Below are 24,123 nucleotides of genomic sequence, written 5' to 3'. Positions count from 1 at the left end.
GGTCAAGGGCCAGGTATCTAAAGCTTCATGCGCTTTAGTAAGGGAGATAGGGACTGAGGGGGAAGGGATGGAGCCCTTTCACATCTCTGTGGCTGTCAAGGGTAGGACAGTGGAGTAGGGCAGGGGTGGTCATCTGCCTCAAAAGACTCTGACCTTGCTCAAAAGAAAGGGTCTCATTGCTTAAGGATGTGAGTCCCTGTTTGTTTCGGTCTAAGTTGGTGATACAGGGAGGGGATTTTAACTTCCAGGCAGCAGGTAGAACCAAAGAGAAGGGTTGGAGGATGCAGGTAGGAAAACAGGACACGAAAATGCTGCAGCAGCTCATCCATCAAGCAGGTCTGAAGATGTTCTTTTATAGGGCAGTAACTTCATCAGTTGGTGGTTCCAGTCCTAGACTGAGGAGTGAGAATGGGGCCTTATCAGGCAAGACTAGTTCACAGACATGGTTCACCTTTTTTTGAGACCATTAACAGCCCCAAATAGAAAGGATCCATTAAAGGAGAAGAGTGCAGGCTATTCTGCCCTACCTATGGAAGCTCTAGACAATTTTTTAATCCATATGTCCCTGCATTTGGGATCACGCCTTACCTTTGGGACATGTATATTGCAACCAAACACAAGACTGCTGGAGGGAAGTCAGGATAGCACCTGGGTACTTGCCTTTCCATCTGAATCTGTGGGGGCTGAAACCATCACAGGGCTTTATCCTTCTTGGACAACACGGTGGGAGCATAGGAAAACCAAGATTAAGGTTTTTTGTTTATTAGATGCTCCAGACAGATTCAAGGGGACAAGGAAGAGACCTATGCATGTCAGTAAAAGTGATTGCAACCTGTCTTCAAGCAGTGGTTGGAGGAAAGTAACGGTAGTGAGAGCGTGGAACAGGAGGATGAAGGATGCTATGAGAGAATTCCACAGAGCTTAAAAGCCTTAAGTACTGTAATGAATTATAGGAACATTCTAGGAAGAAAACAGTCCAGTGTGGAATGGGATGATCAGACTCTAGGTTATTGAGGGTGGGGGAGTTGCAACTCTCGTAAATCAGCTGCTGAATGGGGGAAGTGGGGGGCTGCTTGGTGCGACCTCTGTCTGCACTGAGGAAAGACGGGTATCCCGAGATATGGTGGGCTTGGGAGATTTGAAGGGGCATTTAAAGACAGACCTTGAAGGGACACCTGAAAACCATTTTTGAGTATTACTCAGACCTTTTTCAGAAGAGGAAGGAAGGATTTCATCAAGGAGCAGCAGGAAGGGTGGTCCCAGGAGTTAAAGGCCAAGAAAGCAGGCAAAAGGGACAAGCAAAGATCAACCTTATTTTCAGGTTTCTAGTACTAACAAGGGTTACTCCAGGTCAGGAGGCTGATCTTAGGGTCCCAATCACCTGTGCAGAAGTGGCAGAGGCAATTTAAGCTTTGAAGAAAGGAGTTTCTCAGGAATAGACTCTGACAAGTGAGCTGTACCAGTCCTTTCCAAACTTGTTTGCTAGAACAGTGGTCTCCAAAGTGGGGTGCGTGCACAAGAGGATCCTTTGGGGTGTGTGGCACAAGGAGCGCTGCCGGAGCAGTGCCGCTTCCCCCCCCCCAACCCTGGCAGTTCGGCCAGGAGTCTGAGCGTCGTCTTTTTTTGCTGGGAGCACGGGGTGCGTGCTCAAAATTTTTTTTTTACTGGTGGGGTGTACGATCAAAAAAGTTTGGAGACTGCTGTGCTAGAACACTGACTGGGCTATTCAACCAGGCTCTAAATAGAGGCGAACTGATGGACTTCTTTATTAAAGGAGTTCTTATCTTGTTGGGCAAGGTAGGAGAGAAGGTGTCTTGGACAACTGAAAGCCTCCCACCTTGCTCAATATGGACTAAAGTCTTGTTCAGGGCTCTGCTTCAGAGGCTTACTCAAGAGGCACCTGCCCTCATCCATTCTGCTAAATCTCCACAAACCCTTCCCACCTCATGAAGATCTGATTAGTAAGTCCACAATTAACCTGCCTTTTAGTGCAATTGTATTTCCTGGACCAGAGTAAAGCCTTTGAGTCAGTTGTGCATGACCATTTATGGGCTGTGCTGCAAAACTATGAGATTCCACAGCTGTTTATTCATGGCTCCAACTGCTGTATTCAAATGTAACTAGTGCTCCACTGGTCAACAGCTGTCAGGGGTCAAAGCCAACTTCTCTAAACTCAGGGATGAGACAAGGCAAGGGTGCCCACTGAGTCCCCTCTTATGTGTCTTTGCTGATTTGACCCAGAAGGAGGGGATTGAGTGAAAGCTGTGAGTCCTTTCAGACTAAAAGAGCACCGTCTTCAGGCTAACAGTAACAGGGCTCTCTTCCACAGTGTAATGGCTTTCGCGGATGACATCTGAATGATGATTACAGCTGCAGAGGACAATGAGAGACCTTGTTTCTGTTTACATAATGGGACAGCTGTTATTCCATGCACATCTCTGTAATAGCCCGAAATTCTTAAATGCTTTTGCAATTCTATTAGTCAGTTCAGTCTGAAGGTCAAGATTCTTGCTGATCATAGAACCCAAGTAGCAAAAGCTGTCTATGATGTCAAGAAATTTACCCTCCGGAGGGATGTCAGACACAGGCACAGGTGTGCTGGAACAATTTTTATAGTGGGGGTGCTGAGAGCCATTGAACTAAACTCTAAATCCTGTACATAATGGAAACTACTTTGAGCCAGGGGGTCCGGCAGCACCTCAGCACTCCTAGTTCCTGCACCTATGCACAAGCACGGAATAACAGCAAACTGTCGACTAAGCTGAAAATGTGAATCTGAGACTTGTGTTTTGTCATCCCTGCTTTATGGTTCAGAATCATTGACTACATATGCTGGGTATATCATGAGACTGAACAGCTTCCACAAGATATGCCTGTGTAAGATTCTGAAAATCAAGTGGTAAGGAAAAATGCAAACAGAGGTGCTGGAGTGCACAGGACTGATGCACTTAGGTACCACTATCAAGAGGAGGAGGTTGCGATGGCTCTATCATGTCAGGAGAATGGGAGGAGACCGTCTCCACAAGAATATTTTATACAGTGAGATTTGGGATGACTCTAGAAAGCAGGGTCACTCTTTATGGCAATACCACAATGTATGCAAAAATGCTATGAAGTCGTTCAACATCAATGTAGAAAGCTTAAAGGAGTGCACAGAATCCCGTCCAAATTGGACGGAATATCTGGCACTGGGTGCAGCTCAACATGAAGCGACTTTAATTCAGAGGATGGAAACAAAGCGAAAAAGAAGAAAGCAGCATGCTGTAATCTTAGACTCCAACTCATGCAACATATGGACCTATGAAATTTGCAACAATCTGCGTCACTCCTGAATTGGGCTTGTCATAAGCGGATTCATTAGGAACCTGCTTTGACCTCTTATGTGTATACCATGATCCAGTTTGGACTGACAGGAGCCAATGAGTGGGAGAGCCTTGGGGACCCAACTCAATCTTTGTAAGACCAAGGCAGTGTGGCTGGGTGGGAATGGTAGGCCAGCTTTTCCTGTCTACAAGGACTGCAGAAGGTGCAGGATGAGGGGAAGCTTAAAATATTATGGTTGGACTTCTGTAGGGGGCTTGAATGGGAGTTGGAACTGGGAAAAGGCAGAGAAGGTTGTAGGAGGATGGAAACGGTGAGGTTTTAGGTCTGTGTCTGTTTGCTGTTGTCTTGCACTTGAGGTGGGTGTATCTTCCACCATCAGACCAAATTACGAGGAAGCTGGTGGGACTGTTTTTTGTGAGTTTGTGGGGGAAGGCCTATTACCTCCTTAAAAGAGCCTTAATATGTAGGTCCAAGGACCATGGTAGGTTGGGGCTTGGGCAACCTGAAATATTTATCTGTTCATTTTTATGTTCAATGGATGGGGAAGCTGTTGGAATCTCAGCAGAGGCAACAAAAGCCACAGACTCATCTCATATATGACCCACTGTCCAACATTCCCTCAGGGAAGGCATCTTGGATGATGCAGGGAAGGGCTGGGATACAGAGTAGTAGGAGGAACCTTCTTGAAGGTCGTAAAGCATGTTCCTCATGCTGCTCATTCAGATCACCTCAGACCAGGGGCTTGGGGATAGCAGTGGCAATATTCAGCCCAGCGTGGGCCAGGATTCATCAGGGAATGGGAAGGTGGTCTCCCTTTAGGAGGGCTGGTGGCAAGGAGCAGCAGTACAGGGGAGACTTCTTGTGATTAACACTTCAGCAGTAGAATGGGGAGACTTTATTTGTGATGAGTATAGTTGTTTTCATGGAAGGCAAGGAATGTGGTGGCTCTGGGAACTTGCACTATCAGTTGGATCACACTGTGGATGTGGTGCAGTGTGTGGGATGTTCTGTCCCAAGTAAAATCAAAGGAGGGATAGATGTGGGGAAAATGTACACCAGTGGCAGGGAACCATTCAACTCTCAGTGTTGGTATACAATCTGGAGTGGTGTGCTGTTCCACCAGGGTTGGTTTTGAATTATTCCCTGTCTTAAGTTTTCTCTGGAAGCCAGGGACAGTTAAGGGTGTCACAGTTAGGGGTGTTATTGTCCTACTGCAACACTACTGATGGGATGATGGTTTATTTTGTTTTGTTATACTTGCTATGGAGAGCTCTGAAATGTGTGCTTATTTGTGTATTTTATAACAACTTTATAAGCTGGAGGGCTGCTTTGACTGGTTGGAAGTAAGTGCCTGTGTGCAGGGGTGTGATTCAAATTATTTTTATGTAAAGTGTATGAAGAATTTTACTAAAAGAAATCAGGTCCACATTAACCCATTCATCACCAGTGTGTGGTAAACACCTCATCACAAACAGCTCTCTTTTCTAGAGAAACTATATATTATGAGCAACTTTAAAACCAACAAAAACCCCTCTAGTTGTGCTTTGTGCTTTTGACAACTGGATTTATTTTTAAAAAGTGAAAGGGGCAGGGAGTGCAGATGTGTGTGGTTTTTATATATATATATATATATATATATATATATATATATATATATATATATATATATATATATATATATATATATATATATATATATATATATATATATATATATAAAGTCCTCTCTGCTAGAAACAGCTTGGCCAGCCCATTAGATTATAGGACAAGTGTGGCAGATATGGCAATTTCCTGACATATCTTTGGGAGATCTTACTGTTTTAAGTTTATGTATCATTGTGGGCCATGGAGTGTATGTAAGTCCCTGGCGGATGGTGACCACAGTTCCTCCAGGAACTAAGAACGGTGGGAGGTGGCTAGGCAAATTCACTCAGGTTGGAACACCTCCAGAGAAGTGCATCACCTGGAGAAGCTTGCATATGCTAGTTCAAACTGGATTCTCCAGAGACCAACAGACACAGAAAGTTCTTTTGGATAAATAGCCTGTGTTTTAAACTGACTCAGGGTCTTCTTTCTGATCCAGCAAACACAGGGCCTTATGTCTTTCTTGAGAGGGGTTGGAAGGACTCTGGCCTATTGAGGCTCCATAAGACTGATGGATGATCTCTGGTGAACTTTGAGCACACGTATAGCAACTCTTATTATTTGTAATGTTTTCTCTGATGCTTTCGCCTTAAGAATAATTTTTCAGGTTTATAAAGGGCTGTGGTAACATAACTGCTGTCAGTTATGTTGTTCGTAGCCTTGGGAGAGAAAGCAAAGCACAGATGGTGGCTTGTTCAGGCTGTCTGGCTTGCTGGAGATATTGCAGCATAGGCAGGGAACTGTTTTGTTTTAAAAACCAAAAAAAAAAACCACCAACAACCCAGTCAGGACAGAGAGACTCAGGTCTCTACCCAAGAGCTGAAAGCCTAGAGTGGGTGCCCTTGCTGGACCACGGAGGGGAAATACAGATGCTGTTTCCCTGAACTATGAGAACAAGTATAAATAACAACCTAATGCTTTAGAAAAGTCTTTCTACAGGCATCGTTTCCTCTTGCATTCCTACCCACTATCACTAGGACTTTTTATCTCTGCTTCTGTTTCTCCCCTTATATGGCTGAATAAAAATATACTTTTCAACTCCCTGTTGTACTTTATTTCTTTCATATAAAATAACTGCAGTTTCCTTCTTCTGGTTTGCAAGATTTCCCCTTCTTTTCTGATAGCTCCCTTTTCTCTGTGCCAGTACCATCAATAACGATTACTACTTACAGCGATTCTGATCACTAGCTTTTCAATCTCTGGAGAGTAACCCAAGTTTGAACACAAGTGAAAATGAACTTAATGGACTCTAATGTACAAAGTACATTTGGCACTCTATTTTCTGGAAAGCCCAGTATTGGAATTACACAGATGTCACAGCAAGGCAGAATCAAGGTACACACTCAGATGTAGTGAAGGCTTAACTGTAGCTACCAGATGTGGCTTTATCCGCCTTAAAGTGAATTGCCTATGGGAGTAAAGGCACCTATTTCAGAGATGAAGGGGATACTAAACATTACCATCAGGAGGCACATTTGCTTTCTTCAAAATTTGGTGTGTTTATACCTCTGCTGTGGTAGCTGCAGCAAGAGAGCAGTGAAGGCGTTTTTGAAAAATTGCTACTAAAATAGACCTGAGAGTAAAACAGCCTCTAATGGGCAACCAAAGGAAACAAGAGCATCTGTCAGCACGAGAGAGTGCACTACCTTGGAAATGACTAAGGAGTGCTAGCATGGTAGGGCAATGAGAAGAATCGTGGCCACAGGCTGGAAGTGTGGGCAGGAGCAGCAATTGGCAGAGGAAGCCAGAGGCAGAAGACAGCACTTTGCTTGCCCTGATGTGGAAGAAATCCCTTGAAGCAAAGGGAGGCATGGGGTCAAGGACTTGAAGCTGAAGGCAAGATCTAATTTTCTCCAAGTAAATGCGTGTATGTGCCAAGTAGTCTAGGGAGATGAAAACAAAGGCTTGGCAGCCTCAGTTGTACTGGGATGCCAAGTGGGAAAGACCCTGCAGTCTTTAGGAGAGAGCAAAAAGCAGTCTTGCTAGCCTCTGTTGAAAATTGAGTGTGTGTCCTATGGGAAGGACACAGTAAGACAGTCAATATGATTGATAAGGGCAAGAGCTTGTTAAGTGAAAGCCTTGAGCAGCTTTTTAGCAAAATAGGAAGTTGTGGAATTGATGGACAGTAAGAGCTGCAGTTGCCCCAGGTGGCAGATCCCTTACTGCTCCACTTGAGTATAAAGGGCAGTGTTAGATCTGTGTGGTGCTGCTCTAAGTGTAGCATGGCATAGCCTGGGTAACTCTGAAGGTGGGAGGGTGCACCTGACCACTGACATGTTGTTTGATCCCTGGTCCATACTACATGTCTGTTATGGCCCTCTCAGTGAGCAGCAGCACCGGCAACATGTACACCCTCAGTCAACTGCATGCCACACTGTTTATGTCTAGGTTTGGATAACAGCACAATTCCAGGAACACCTTGGAGACACTGCATGTCACATGCGTGGCTAAGGCCCCTCAATCTCTCTGCAGGCTTTATGGCAAGAGACAAAGGGAGAGCATGATGGTAGCTTCCCACACTTCCCTTGCCACGCTCTCTGCCTCAGTCTGACTGAGAGAATTTCTGGAGGGGCATGCTGAGGTACAAATACTAATGTCAATGGCCAGAAAGCTCTACAGCCAGTCTTGTGCAGTGCGTAGTGATCTTAAAGAGTTGCAGAAGTCACTCAAACTGCAACCAGCAGGTGGTCCCCAGGTGGGACTCTACCTTTTACATGATGGAACGCCATTGTGAGCAGAAAGCAACAGTGGTAGCAGTCTGCATCCACAGACAGACGTAGGCCTCCATCTGTCACCCTCCCATTGGGCCTGCTCACAAAGAAGCTAATCAACATCCTATCACTCACTTTAGGAATGTCTACACTGCCGGGCTCAGGCTACAGAGCTGTTTAATTGCAGTATAGATGTCCAGGCTGCAGTTGGAGCTGTAGCCTGGGGTTTAGGACCCTCGCCTCCCACAGCCCCAGTGTCTTTACCCCAATTAAACAGACCCATGCCCTGAGCCCAGTGACCCCTAGTCAGCTGACATGATCCAAATGCAGGTGTTTAATTGCAGTGTAGACCAGGGGAGGGCAAACTACAGCCCACGGGCCAGATCCAGCCTGTCAGGGCTTTCATTCTGGCGCACAGGATTGCCAGCCCCATGGCACAGCAGGGCTAAGTCAGGCTCCCTGCCTGCCCTGGCCCCACGCCACTCCCGGAAGTGACTGGCACCACATCCCTGTGGCCCCTGGGAGGGCTCCATTCACTGCCCTCGCCTGCAGGCACGCCCCACCCTGCTGCTCCCATTGGCCAGGAACAGGGAACTATGGCCAATGGGCACTTTGGGGGTGGTACCCGCAGGCAAGGGCAGCACACCGCGCAGCTGCCCCTTCCCCCCGGAGCCACTGCTGGACATGCTGGCCACTTCTGGGGGCGGGGCCAGGGCAGGCAGGGAGCCTGCCTGAGCCCCACTGTGTGCCACTGCCACCCTGGAGCCCTCACCCCGAATCTCCCCTGCCCTGGGCCTCCTAACCTGCACCCCAAACCCCTCTTGCACCCCTGCCCTGAGCCCCTTAACCCCCTGCTGCACCCGTCTTGGACCCCAACCACCTCCCTTGAGCCCCCTCCTGCACCCCATACCCTTCCTGAACCTCAACTCCCTGCCCCAGCCCTACATTCATGTCCCTGCATGCAAATTCCCCACCCAGATATGGCCCTCGGGCCAAAAACTTTGCTCACCTCTGGTGTAGACATACTAGATTTGTGGCCTCCAAGGGTAAGCAAAGATGATGCAGGGATCAGCCAAGTAATTCCCTTATGGTGCCTCCTGGAGAGAGAACTGAGATACATGCAGACCCACTTCCAGAAACAGGGTGACATCACTGAGAAATCCTTGGTGAGAGTTATGCTGTCCGCTCTTCTGGAAAAAGTCCATTTTTAAGTGTTTGGAGGAAAAGGAGCACTACTGGATGGCCACATATTTTGATCCCTGATTCAAAACTGCCACGGGTTCCTTCCTCAGCAGAACACAAGAAGGCAAGAATGTGGCATTTGAAAAAGAGACTGAGAGACATGGTGGGTGAAGTTCTTGCCCTTGGTCATTCATGATACCACCATCATAGCAGACACTGGCAGGAGGGAGTACCACCATGAGTACTGCTGAGGGAGAGAGCAAAAGGTCCCCTTTCCTTCTGTACAGGCTGGAGGACTTTGGGAAGAGTTCCCATGGACCATTCCACCCTGATGAGGAGGAGTGTGGTGCTGCTGCAGTGAAGAGAATGGTGGAAAGATATGATGCTGGTGCCCACTGACTCAGACCTGCTGTGTGGCCAGCATTGGATCAGCTGGCTGTCACCCACTTCTGCCGCTCCCAGTCAAACATCTATTCAGAGTGCCTCTTTAGTGTAGCAGGCTCTGTTATATGCAACAGATGGATGTGCCTCACTATGGGGAATGTGGAGAGGCTTTCACTTACCAGAATGATAGACATTGGCTTCCCAAAGACTTTGCCCCAAAGTGTGACAGAGGACACTTGTAGCAGCCTATTGGAAGGTGGCTGCAATATATGCAAGGGGGTATGGTGTGAATCATAAGGGGGAGTACTGAGAAGATTGTTGGGTCAGCTGTACTGTAGGGGTAACCTAGCTCAGAAATCAATAGCCGGAGTTATGCTCTTTGCTGGAATGGCTGCCCTATTTTGTTTCTGTAACTTAACTTTTCCCACAAGGATAGGCCAGTGGGTTACCCTACCAGGAGCTGAAACTCCTACCTGCCTAGCTCTCTGGATCATTGGAGCACACAAGCCCTCCCATCATCCCTTGGGAAAGAATAGATTTTTTTTTTTTAAATCCATATTTGTTTTGGAAAAGTTTCCTAAATGAAAGAGAATTTGTTGATGTATGACTGGATTCTTTAAAATGTCTTTAGGAGCATAACAAAGAAGTGGAGGTGTGAGGGACCCCTTCACAAAGGAGAAAGAGATACTAAGGAAAGCACAGTTGTGGTGTGATGGGAGCTTAAAATAACACACACTAATGCCTACAGTGTGCAGTAGGGAGTCATAACAGGGCAGTGGTTTTGTAGGCCTTGGTCCCCAAATAAGAACAGCGAGACAGAACTAACAACTAGAAGTTAGAGAGCCTGTTTATTCCTTTTCAACTTGTGGGACTGAGGGCAGACTGGCCCTAGACCCTGAGGCTGTACCCCTGGCCTGGAATCATCCCATCACTGGAGGAACTCCATCCTCAGCTCCTCTGGCTGGTCGTGGAGATGCTTCCAGGCCTCCGCTGCCCACTCCTGGTCCTGCAGCACTGAGGACTCAGCCTGCAGCTGCTGCCTCTCCCAAACTGCTGTGGAGAGCAGCTGTGATGCCTGCTCAGCCATGCCTGGTCCCACTCAAAAATAGGAGTCAGATGAGGTAGAGTGGAGCTGTGCTTTCAAAGGAGCTGGTGCTGGAAAGCCAGCCTAATGTTGGGGTGGGCAGCAGTGGGAGGGCACCCTGGGTTCCCCCCAACACCTCTGGGTGCCACTGCTTAAGGTGTGATCACAAAGCTACGGTCCCTGACTCTCTGCTCTGGTCTATGGGGGTGGCAGGTAGGCCCCTCGCTGAAGAGATAGATAAGATAATGGAGATATCCCATCTCCTAGAACTGGAAGGGACCTTGAAAGGTCATCGAGTCCAGCCCCCTGCCTTCCTTAGCAGGACCAAGTACTGATTTTGCCCCAGATCCCCAAGTGGCCCCCTCAAGGATTGAACTCACAACCCTGGGTTTAGCAGGCCAATGCTCAAACCACTGAGCTATCCCTCCCCCCAGTGCTGCTGGATTATAGCACAGCAGGCATGTATTTGGGAGCATTGCGGGGATCTCTCCCCCAGCCCTGTCCCTGAGCCCTCTCACCCTCCCTCCTCTTCCCCACCCATTCTTGGGTTTATTGAGCATTTGTTCTTTCCTCAGCCAACAGACAGATACAAACCTCCCTCTCCCCTTCCTTCCTTGCCCTGAATGATGCAGTGAAAATTCGAATCAAAATAGCCACTGAGGTATTTCCTGTTCCAGACCGAAAAAGGTTGAAACATTTCATTTGGACATTTCATGTCCAAAAGTTTTCACGATGGAATTTTTTTGAGAGGGCAGGAGGGGGAATTTTGGTTCCATGAAAAATTTCAAAATTTTGCCTTTTATCTCTATTTGGAGGAAACAAAATTTCAAAGTAGCGATTTTTTTTTTTTTAAACAGAAACTCTGTTGTTCGAGCTGCTCCAGCAAATGGAATAAAATATAGAACCGGTGGTATGAGATGAGATCACCAGTGAGTATAGGGAAATATAAAGGGGACCTAGAGAATAGAAATCTGGGCAGAACACAGATTAATCTTGGAAAAGGAACCCCAAGACGAGAGAGTGAGCAGGAGGAAGAAACCTGGGAAGCAAATATGTCATGTAAGGGACTTGAGAGGTGGTAGCACTAGCTAATTAGATATGCTTATAATGTAATAGGTCAGGAGAAAAGGGCTGATGCAATGTGCTGTGTATGCACAGACGACATGTCATGGAGCAGAAAGGAAACCCCTGTCTATACAGATCTGGTGAGAGTTCAATTGGAACAATATTTCACTTAGCTCTGTGATACCACTGACCTCAGAACCAGAAAGATGTAGACAGTTTAGAGGAAAGGATTTGAAATTAGTAGGGTGATGGCAGGATAGATTTATGAGGAAAGATTAAAAATAGCTAAGTGATTGCCAAGGGGTGGGGACACTACAACTGTTGATATGTACTTGAAGGGTCAAAAAGCTAAGAAGGGAGAGGAATTACTGAAGGAGGCACAAGGGGGTATAACGAGGAGTAATGAGAGAAAACGAAGATGGGGAAAATTTAGATTGATTTCCCAACTGTGAACTACTGGGCTGAGCAATAGACTACCAGCTAAAAGGAGAAGAAACCCAATTGATGAGCACTATTAAAGTGTAAAGCACTTGAAAATGCACTGAAGGGGACAATCCTGCATTTTCAGAGAGATGGAAATGCTTCTGTAGTAGGTCTTTGCTATCTCTACTTTAGCAGTGTTTATAGTTCTAGGTAAAAAACCCATGTGCTCTTGTCTAAGTTGCATCTTTGTATATAAAACTAAACTATTTTCTGTTGTGCATATAGGAAAGAGACACTTCTGGTCTTAAAATAAACATACAATAATTTTTAAAACATTTTTGTATAGTTGTGATCTCACAATATTGCAAAATGAATAGAAATTTCATATGGTCTCTGTGAGCTGCTAAGACTAAACACAGACTGCCCTTTAGTAAAACTAGAGCAATGTTATCTTGTGATGCAATAAATAGTTAATCAGTTCCACAATCAATCTCTATTACATTTCTCCAACGCCCCGAATCTCATCTTCCTGGCTTAGTTTAGGTATGCTTTGCATACCTAAACACTGGTAATTAATAAGGGAATTCTGCTTCTTTGAACAAGAAATCATTCTGGTAGATCAGTATCTAGACAGATTGTTATAAATTATAGCTAGAAAAATTCAGAGCCATTTAGAATGCTGGACATGATCTGGGCTAAAGATCTGAACCTTGATCTTTCAGAAGACTTACTGTCTACGTTTGTTTTATCTGTGTGCACCATTCCATACTAGATTGGGAAATTCAGCATGACACAAGAAATGTATTCCCCCCCATCCCATGACTTATCAACTATAAAGTATGGGAGTAATAGTATCCTTTGTGTTGGAGGTGTGAGGCCCCTCTCCACAGATCAGCAGTCGTGGTGTGAAAGCTGGCCATGTCTCTGAAGCTTGATTGGTGGGGGAGGGGAAGGATAGCCTCCCATCTTTACATAACTTGGGTTGGCTAGCGAGCTGGCAGGATTGGAGAAGGAACAGCGTGGGTTGCTGTACAGCATGTGCAGTTTGAGAGTGTGAGCTCCGTCCAAGAGGACAGGTGCAGGACACAGATGAGATCTGTTGCCCTGGGAAGCCTGTACTGCCCTGCAAGCATGGATAACCCATGAGGGTGTAATGCTGGGGAGAACTGGGGATGTGTATTCACTGAGTAAGGAGATTGTTACTTATTGACTGATACTGATAAAGGTGTTGAGGTGATTTCTGGGTATATTCCTGCCTCCCCAAAACCTATAAGAAGGGTCTATACCCCTTAATCAGTTCCAAACTACCAACAAGTGAAGTCTCCATAACAAAGGCTATGTAGTGATATAGATGGAGACAGGAACATGCTTTTGGAATATCCCAGTGTTCAAGACTTGGGAAAGAATCTTTGATACCCATTTCTCTGTAACTGGTAATCTTTGTCATTGATGACTACAATCAAAAATAGCAAAGGAAGTTGCATCAAATGCAAGTGTATAATGAAGGAGCATGCACTCTTTGGAAGCAGTTAGCTTTCACTTCAAACTACTGGAAGCCATTTTTCCTGGAAGACATTAAAAAGCCAAAAGCTCTATTTAGAGATGGACCAAAAAATGGAAATATTTATCAGAACCTGAACTATGGTGTCTGAGTAAAACATGATCTGGATTCAAATCAACCCAAACTTGGATTTTGTGAAGCAAAACATATCCATTGACATCCTACATAGCTTATATCAAAATAAGCTGTGGTCCAGTGATTAAAATCAGCAATTGGAAGTTGGTCATTCGTTTAGTGATCTTGAACAACTTACTTAAGCACAGAATGGTTATCTGTAAAATGGGGATAAAAACACTTTTGACCACTTTGTACAGCACTTGGAGATCTTTGAAAGAGGAATATGATGTACAATAATTAGCACTAAAAGAAAATTATCCTTCTCCTACAAAATATAGTGCAAAGTATGCACAGAGCTACACCCATGGCAGTCCATGAGATAGCATGAGTTGTGAAAGCAGTGCAGAATTGGGCTTATATGAGAGCTCAATTAACGTGACTGGGAATTCTTGCTCAAGTCTAATCCTAGTGCTTATAGAGAAAATCCTAAACTCCTGCATAGCACTGAATATTTAACTCACACTGGGTTATTCCTAATAAACTCAGCACATTAATATTACTCAGAGGTAAACAAAATGCTCCTGTTTTTCAGATCAAAGATTAATATTAAAATATTCAGCATATAAAAACAATTAATTTTGATTTATATACAGTTACTCAGGTTTGTTTTATAAACCACACTTGCGAAATGATTTTGAATTTGAAACATTCCCTGCTACTATTTTAAACTGATAAGGAAGTAGCAAGACCCCATTAATATACATTGCTTGAGAGAAATTACAAATAGGTTATATGTGAGGGTGAATTTCAATCAACGGTTTCATCAAAGTGATGGATATTCTATTAATGGTTTCGTTTTCCTCTCACTAATTTTTAAGCAGACAGGATCTTACTGACCCTGCATGTACTTGGTTGTAATGAGGCTTCATTTATATATCCACCTTTGAAAGACTGGTATGATTAAATTTTAAAAATAAGAGGAATCAGATAATCTCTATGGGTAAAGCAAACTCTAAAAATTAAATCTTTCATCCAATGAGATAGGCTTGCCGTAGCCTGTGCAAAATATTCTTTATGTCTTAGCCTTTCTACAGTTCAAGGTAACATAAGCAGCACAAACATGGTCAGTAAGCTTTTGTGTTTTGCTTTTTTTTTCCCCCTTCAGTAAAAAAACAAACCAACCAACATTTTATTATTGATTAAACTGGCAACAACAAAGTACTTTACACTTGTGATATTGAAATGGTTTGAAATCAACAGATGGTAGGCACTAATTATCATATGAAGTAAAGGATATATGCTACTGAAAGGCAGCTACCTCTGATGTGGTCAGCGAAACAAAGTCAGCATTAGACTCACTGGGGCCCAGGCCGCCTTACCATATGCACAATGTACCTCACGTGGCAATTGCGCTGCTTGCTAAAAGAAAAAGGTGAGAACTCCTAGAATAGGGCATGACTCCATGAAGTGTGGTTTTGACTATGCATGGAACCAGAGCATAGGTTCTGCAACTGCCCCGGTGCCTGGCACTCAAAGGCCATAGCACACTGAGTAGAGGAGGAATGGAGGCAGTGGGAAAGGAAGGTGAGCTATGCAGAGTGAGTATGAGGATAGGTGTGGGAGCGGAAAAAGCTGAGCAGAGGGAGGGAGAGGAGGAGAGTTACCTTGGAAGTTTCCCAAAGGAGACTTAATCCAGATAAACTCTGTTTCGAATGAACAATCTGGCAGGATTTTGTACCCAGGTGGTATGGCTACAGACTTAGGCTAAGGCTACACTAGAGAGCTTACAGCGGCACAGCTCCACCAGTGCATCTGCGCCACTGTACGCTCGCTACTGTAGCCACTCTAAGCCGATGGGAGGGAGCTCTCCAGCCGATTTAATTAATCCACCCCCAACAAGTGGTGGTAGCTATAGTGGTGGGAGAGCTTCTCCCACAGACATAGTGCTATCCACACCGGTGCTTATGTTGGTGTAACTTATGTCACTCAGATGGGTGGCTTATTCAGTAGTGTAGACATAGTCTTAGACGTTCATTTGATTTACCATCTTTTCCACTGCAGAGAGTACAGCTGAACTCAATAATTTGGGGACAAATTGCCAGTAAAGAAACAAATATTATCCAGAGTTGGTTCTACAGGGCTAAGCTCATGCCATTTGGGAAAAAGTGAAGATGGAAAATAGAAGTTTGAGTGCTTGAAAAACAATGGTGAATCCCTATTGCTTGCTCGCTCTTTTTTTAATCAGTTTCACAAACCCTAATTGCACTCCACTTAATAGCACTTTTAGGGTCGCATCCTGCTAATGCTTATGCATGTGAATAGCTTTACTTGTGAGAGTAAAGTTGCATACTATGTGTTTATACGGTAGTATTGCACCCTTAATTTGTACCAAGGATAGGAAACTTGTCATATTAAATTATAAAGCATCATGTACACTAATAGAGCCAATAACATTGCTTAACAACATAATCCATTTAAGAATAATGTATTCCTGATCTGGCCCCATCAAGCTGCATATATCATTATTCTAGTTAATTGCATATTGGCTAACATAGTGCTGCTTACATAGCAACCCAAGGTCCAAATGCTACTTTTACCGTGTAATTGCACTCCAGGGAAATAAGTAGTCATGAGATTTTGTCTGTTCATCTGTTTCTTCTGAAACCGCTGTTAGTACATATAGTATAAATGTAAGATGGATAGAGGTACAGTGCATATAAAAATGTTTGACTAACCTGGGTGAACTATTTGTAGCCCTTTAACCATTTTTTCTATTGTTGAATTATTTGCTAATGGATTAAGATTATTGATCTGTTTGATTATACAAAATAGTTAGAGCAACATTTTATGCCAGCATGTTTCGCTACGTGAATTGCTCACTATTCATTTCAACTATTGATTTGACTAGTCATTAATTATTGTTTCTAGAGAGTGATTGGCTACAAGTCATATGGCATTGTTTCTGCTACCTGATTGGGTGACTGAATTTTATGCTCAAAACAGGAGAAATTAAGAGTTTTTAAGACAACCACATGAACACTTGTGCAAACATTTACAATAAGTACAAATATTCCCGAGACTTTAATTTAGAAGGAAAAATAGCATTTGCGGTAGAATCTTTTTCAGTGAAAGAATTTTATATTGGGACAATATTAATCCACCAGCATGGGAAATCCACACTTTGAAGACTTAGCCATTTTCTTATGAAAACTTCTAGCCCTTCTTGTTGCAAAAATGGATGATGCAGTACTTTTTAAATGTATTCAGCCTGAAAAAAACTGAAAGACTAGCACAGAGACAGGAACTTTTCTCCAGTTCTCTCAGCAAGGTGTTAAATTTGAAGTCTGATTACAAGAACACCACAATTACACATTTTACTTCTAAGCAATGCACCAAAAATATACACTAACGTACTAATCTTCTTTGACTACAGACAGCCACCGTGTTGGGATATTCTGTAGGAATACTGCTGTAAAATGTCAATGCGAATAATAGAACATCCTCCTTAGTATTAATAATTACTCACTACCCTCCCCCACTTCTATTTTGTTAGAGTGAAGCTTTTTATCCTGCAGACTATGCTACAGTTACCCTGCTGACTTCTAATAAGGTCAAAGCAACTGGAGCATGGTCTGAAATTGTACATCCTCCTATCTCTCAAATAAATAATTTCCTGCACAGATAGAAGTCCCGATCCTTGAGTTTGGTTGAGTTGTTGAGATCAGAGATGGGGAGAAGGTATGAGGAAGATGGTAAAAATAGCCATATGCCACTTACGTGTTCTTCCATTCCCTTCTCCTGAGGTGGTTGCTCTAACTTATGTCAGCTCCTAAATATTTCCAAATGGATTTTCTGCTGTCCAGGGATTGCTGGAGCTGTGCAGAGTCCAGTCTTTTTTTTCTTTCCTCCTTACCACAGTCCAAGCATTTCTGCATTTCTTGGGGGCACCCCAACGGAGTGACAGAGTTAGCATATTAGCCTACACCAAACCAGCATTCGCCCCCCCCTCCATGCTGATGGAATCAACAGCTGCCCAGTTAGGACTGCTTTGCATTGCTTGGCTGGTGGCACTCATCAAAGCCCATGATTCTGAAGTAAGATCTTTAGATACTAGAAAGCAACATGTAGTCCTTTTCCAGGGGGCCGTTTTTTGCCAAAGAAAATTAGTTTCAGATGAGCCTATGAGTTGGCTCAAATGGCAGGAAATCAACCAAATGAACACAGAAGTTTTACTAGAATTTGGTAAATGTTAACACTGGAATAGATACAGATTTGCTAACAGATGCATATATATTTAAACCAATAAAGAGCTTCTCCTTGTCCTTGATTACATACTTTATACAAATCATACAACTTCATTTTTCAATTAGTAGGAGATTTTTTTAAAGTTTCTCCAGTCCATCTGCTCCCCATTATTTTTTTTTGTATGCTTTTATTGCTTAAAGAAGTAGGAAGACTAACTAAAATGTAAACATTGTACGAATTCCCATTTTCGTTTCCTTTTAATTGGACTATTCAATCAACCCGTGTTCAGAATAAACATTACTTTCTTTGCATCCACAACCCGTAGAACCCAGCTATACTCTGGAGATTCTGCTTCAAAAGATTTTAAAACAGGAAATGCAGGCTAGAAATATTTCAGCAGATCACTCCTTGGGATCTTTATATTTTAAAAGTGATGTATGGTTACGGGTTGGGTTTAGTAACTTCCTCCTTTTATTTAAAACAATCGTAAGAAACAGTTAAGCTCCTTCATGCAACCAGCCAGCTGAAACAACAGTGGCCTCCACTCCAAAGTGCAAGCACATCACCACCCAAAACAAAGACACATGGGGGTGAAAGGGTTTTGCTGGCTATTGTCTTAGAAAGGATGGTGTATCTATGGAAGAGAAGCAGAACCCCCTCTCTCCTCCTTTCTCCCCCCCCCCCCCCCGAGAAGCTGAGAGAGAAGCAGTGACATCAAAGCCAAGGACAGTCAGGACAAGCACTGGGAATATCCCTGAGAAAAGCTAAGAGAGAGCAAGTGCTTTTGGGCTATGTGCCAACTGGAATAGGGGCTTGGAACTGTGAGCAGAGACACCATCTCTTGTTTAACTTCTGCTGTGTTTGGGAAAACAGGACTTTGTATGTTCTTTATAAATAAATGGGATTTCATTAAACAAGCATCCACTGGACTCCATCATCAGCTTCTCCTAATGGAAACAACCTGCAAAACCTCACATTTGGCTAACTCCTTGGTTCAAACAGGGAAAATAATGTAAATACTGTATGCTTGAATATCTTGGTAAATGTCCTCAGATTGTCAGTGTTATGGTTGATTATTTGATTCCTCAAGAATTCTGACTGCTTGACTCACTGGGGAATTTTGTGTGTATTATCTATAATAAATACCCACAGCTATTCTAAAAAGGGAATTAAATGAAAGTAGGCCTATTCAATGTACAAGTTAAACCATGTTTTCCTTATGTACTTGTTTCCATCAATACTATTGCGAATAAATACAGTGAAAATATAAAATGTTTACATATAATTAGAGGTAAGTATGAATTATGCATTTTATCTGTTAAAATCCCAACCACAATGCTTATTTCTGCTGTTCAGGACAAACACTTCTATAAAGCATGACCAGAGTGCCAGGAAAAACATCATCATCCTAAATAAGGGGTCAGAAAGCAAAATGTCAACTCTACCCAATGATACACCAAATGCGCGGTAGCATCTGAAAACTACAAGAAGTATCTATGACATTTCTAATCAGTGATAAGTAATTTGATCTATAATGTGCCTCAGACGTTGAATGCTTTTTGCTCTACTATTAGAGGTCCCAATCTACCGAGAGAGAGGAAAAAGGATTTTGCTTTGTAGTTCTTCCAGTGTAATTAATGTTAAGCACTATAATTGTTAAGTGCAATTAGTATCAAGTGCAGTTTTACACAACAGTAAATGGTAACATAATTACAGATTCAAGCCATCTCCAACCACAAAATCAAGTCAAATGTCCTATGCAAAAAAGCTGTGTTATAGTTAATACATATTTATAAGCAGACACATTGTGGCATTGCTCTGCTAGAGACTGAATAAGAACTTACTGCTTGGATCCTTTAAAAGGATCTAAATGTACAGTGACTCAGCGGTGCTTTTGTAGCTGTTTTTTTCTGACTGATTTAATATAAATTTCCCTTTTAATTCTGTGATTTAATGCAGACTTTATTCCACTCTTAATGACTGAAGGTCGTTTATACAATATATGCTGGCTAGCATATAAATATATATCATATTAATATGTATTATCAGCACCATATATACTGTTAGTATGCATCAAGCACCAATAAACTTAAGCACTATTGGAATAGTGATATAGTCTGAACTGGCCTATACCTTAATCCTGTTCATTTATGCTAAGTATCCCATAATTCTTTGCATTTGCAGAAGCAAGCATTTAGCAGAAGCACATAGGAAACTTGTTAAAATTCAGGTACATTTGTTCTGTGTCTTAGTACAATCTAGGGAAGTACCTTCACGGAATGCTAGTATCCAAAACAAAAATAAGGAAGGAACAGAATAAGATAGGAAACTGGAACAAACTGAGGGGCTGGATTTTAGTGATATGTAAAGAAATGTGTAACTTTTAAATTCATATAAATAAAACCAGCTGAAATGTGTAATTTGGGGAGCACAGCTTCTGTGTAAGGTGACTGTAACATCGCCACACAGAACTGCTTTGAGGAGAGTGGTATCATACAGAACTCTTTTCACTCACCATATTAATAAACCTGACTGACACTGGTTATTTGGTCTCTTGAGTATATTTTATAATGAACCAAAGTGTGGTCAAGCAATTGACTATACAATTTATCAATCCCTATAACATTTAAAATTAACCAAGGATTGTTTCTTACAATGAAATTTTCAGACAGAGACCTGGTTTGAGTAAAACTTTCTCTTCAAATGGTTGGGAGCTGGAAGGTGACAGCATCCAGAATGGAGGCTCACTTTGCAGCTGCTTAGGGTGGTAAGAGTTTTTCTAAGTTACACTAGCACATATATATTGGGGAGACTTGGTGAACATATGTAGGTACTGTGTTTGATGTGGTAGGGCAGATGACCCCCCCACACACACCAGTCAAGAAAGGGTCAATGAACTCCTGTGATCACACTCTCTCACCCTGCAGGGTCCTAGGGCTCCAGCCTGACCCTGGAAGTCTACACAGCAATGAAATAACCCCGCAGCCTGAGCCCCATGAGCCCAAGTCAGCTAGTATGGGCCAGCTGGGGGTGTCTAATTGATGTATAGACATACCCCAAGAGCCCAGCCAGAGGGCTGCACTTCACATCACAGAACTGGTCTACAGGATTGCTGTCCTTCAGGGAACAACATAATTGAGCCGGACAATGGTGCTTCTAGCTATCTTTAAATGTATGACAATGGCCACTGGAGGATTGGACCCATGTACTAACCCCCCTACCTGACTGGTTTGCCATAGTCTACGTACCACAGGCTTGACCCTGAGGCCACATGGGTTTGTTTGCTGGTTAAGGGGGGGAGAGAGCTCAGTGGTTTGAACATTGGCTTACTAAACCTAGGGTTAGGAGTTCAATCCTAGAGGGGACCATTTAGGGATCTGGGGCAAAAATCTATCAGGGACAGTACTTGGTCCTGCTGTGAAGGCAGGGGACTGGACTTGATGACCTTTCAAGGTCCCCTCCAGCTTTATGAGATAGGTATATCTCCATATAATAATAAGGAATCCATCCATATTTTGCTGGATTTTATTGATGAGAAGAACCACTGCAACTTCTGAGCAGAAGAATACTCACAGGGAGGCTGGCCATGGGTGATGGCTCAAAAGCTGAGAGACTATTGCTGGCATTGGTTATGGCCTGAAGTGCGGACCAGAGACCAAATGACAGTGATTATCCTGGTAGAACAGTTAATACAAATACTCCCAGCTAGAGGACAAGATTGTATATTGAGACACCATCCATGGACATTATCGAAGCAGTATAGTTAATGGAAAATGATATGGCTCCCCAGGGGTGTGGGGGAAGGGTATAACGGAGGACTAAGAAATTGACATGGCCTGAAGTAAGGCCCAGTCAAGGGGAACTGTGCTCCACTAGTTGAGGACAGATTATCTCCACTTTGGCCCCACAGTACTCAAACCAATGACCCCAACCTTATACAGACCCCAACACAAACAGAGCACCCATGGCAAGAGCCAAAACAGATTGTTTTGTCTCCAGTCCTCTTTCTGTGAGGGATCCAACCTGATTCAGAAGCCACACTTCTCTACCAGAGACACTTGCCAGTGAGCCAGAAACCAGGCTTAGACAATAGCCCAGAGACCTGCTTCTCACATGGATAACTGGGTCACACATGAAAGGAATGTCCCTTTATAGAATGCAGGCAACAGCTTTTGATTAAGAGGACAGGATGTTCCATGCCATTCATTTCCTGAGAAAGGACTGCCTCCAGGCCCATATCAAAAGCAGCTGTCTGCATGAACCCTCTCACCTGCAAGGGACAGGACACCTTGGCAAAGCCTGTACCTTGTTAACCAGCAGTCTAAATTGGCCTCCCATCATGGTATTTCCAAGGTTGGCAACTTTTTGATTCATCAACTTACATTGGCTGGGTTGGCCTTAAGGCCAGCCCCAACCAGGAACTGCAGGACTGACCAGACCTGATACAGGTGAGCATTCCATTCAGCACTATGTTATCAAAATGGCTGAGAACATAAAAACTGGACAGTAAGACTGAATCTCATGTGTACGCTGGTTGGGTTGATTTGTATTTAGAAGGGGGTTGTGCTGGGAGAGTTGTGTGTTGTTTGTTTGTTCTGGTGGCAAATGAGCAGTGTGTGAGAGGCTATGTATGTCTGGGTTTATTGTGTATGCTGGTTGTGTTGGTTTGTGGTGGATGTGTTGATTGGTGTGAGTGGCAGCTGGGCCACATAATCCACCATCTGTTCAGTCTCCCTCATACAACCAATGAAAATGTTGTATGCAAATTAGCTGTAGAGTAAGGCTGATGCTTGGTTAAGTTACCTCTGATATCTCAATGGTCTAGGACTCTTGGCATGGCATAGATACATGCCTTACTGTAGCTGTACACTGCATGGTGCAATTCATAGTGAAAATGGTTGAGAATTTAAAAATTGGTTGGTAGCAGATGTTGAAACCCAGTGATGATTCAACCTGGTAATATTCTGAACAAAAAGAGTTCTCCACCATACTTGCAGGTGATTCCATCGCTTCACACTGACTCAGACATTTATAGGCTACAGAGCGACAGCCAGAGTGGCATTCCTGGAAGCTTACTATATAGATGGCATTCTAAAGATCAGATTGTGATTAAGCCAGTGCCCGTGTTCTCTGGGATGTGGAGGGGGCCGTCCATTGCAACAAAAATCTTCAGAGGAAGTATGGATGGCTCATGCAAAACAGAGGCTCCTCAACAGTCCAAGCTGTAGAGGCAGCTTCGCAATCCTTTGAAAGGGTAGGCTGTTGGGTAGGTAGGGTTCATATGTGTAGGTGGGAGAAAACCTTCTGCTCCTGACAAAGACTGTGACTTTAATAGATGTAAAAAAAAAAAAAAAAGTGAGTAAGGACATGAATATCTGGCCCTGGTGAAAGGATTGTATGTTGTGTTCAGATGTGCACATTTACTCCCAATTTTTCATTTTAATTCAGTATTTTGGCATGTACATTTAGCAGTCCAATGCCAGTGAATGGCTGTAAAAACAGAAGACTTCCTCTTCTTCCACTTGTAAATATTGTATCCCAAATGACTAAAAAAAATTAACTGGCTCTGGCAATTTCCCCTCAGCAAAGAGAAAACTATAGGAAGTAGAGATCAACATACACATCACTAATCAATGACCAGGGCATAGAAGAACTAAGTGAATCTGGTGTGATAGAAGTATTTTAAATGCTGGACAATGTAGAAAAAATTTAATTTAATTGTCTTTGATGAAAATATACATACAGTCATAATACCGGGTGGAGACCAGCTACACACATCAGCAGCCATGCTGTGTAGGCTGGCTTAGCCCGCAGAGCCCTAAGTAACCATGTGATAAGCAGACAAGAGAAGCTTTCTACTCCAGTCCTGCCCCCCTCAAGGCTAGAGAGCTGATAGAAAAATCCACCCTTACTTTCTGCTACCAATTCCTCTCTGATTGAAGGATGGGGATGCCATTTGAGAAGGGACTGTGCAGGCAGGCTGCAAGATAGGGCACATGTTGGTGTGGCAAGCCAAGAGTCCGGTCTGACTTTGGGGCTTAGAGACTGGCCCACAGAACAGCCTGAGACCTTGGTCTCTATGAGCCTGCCCCACACATAAGAATCAGCCACTGGCCAAAGGGAAGGAGGTACCTTAATCCAGGATTAAGAAACAGAGGCTGGAAAGGCAGTGGAGACTGTTTGTGACTGAAGGAGGTAAAATTCCTGTTAGGCACCTGGGATCGAAGCCATACTCCTATTGAGTGACTGCTCTTCGAAATGACACAAGGGTTTTGTCCATGCCAATAAAGATGTTGGGATAGATCTGTGCACTGGAGTGATTTCTGAGTGAATTCCTACCTCCCCAAGCTTGCAAGAATTTGGAACAACCTAGCAGATACCCCACATATGCATACATAGATACTTTAGCCATTGAACTAGGCTCTGCTCTTAACCTGGCTCTG

Source organism: Malaclemys terrapin, chromosome 1, assembly GCF_027887155.1.
Source record: "Malaclemys terrapin pileata isolate rMalTer1 chromosome 1, rMalTer1.hap1, whole genome shotgun sequence".
NCBI classification, from domain to species: Eukaryota; Metazoa; Chordata; order Testudines; family Emydidae; genus Malaclemys; species Malaclemys terrapin.
This window is presented reverse-complemented; position numbering follows the sequence as displayed.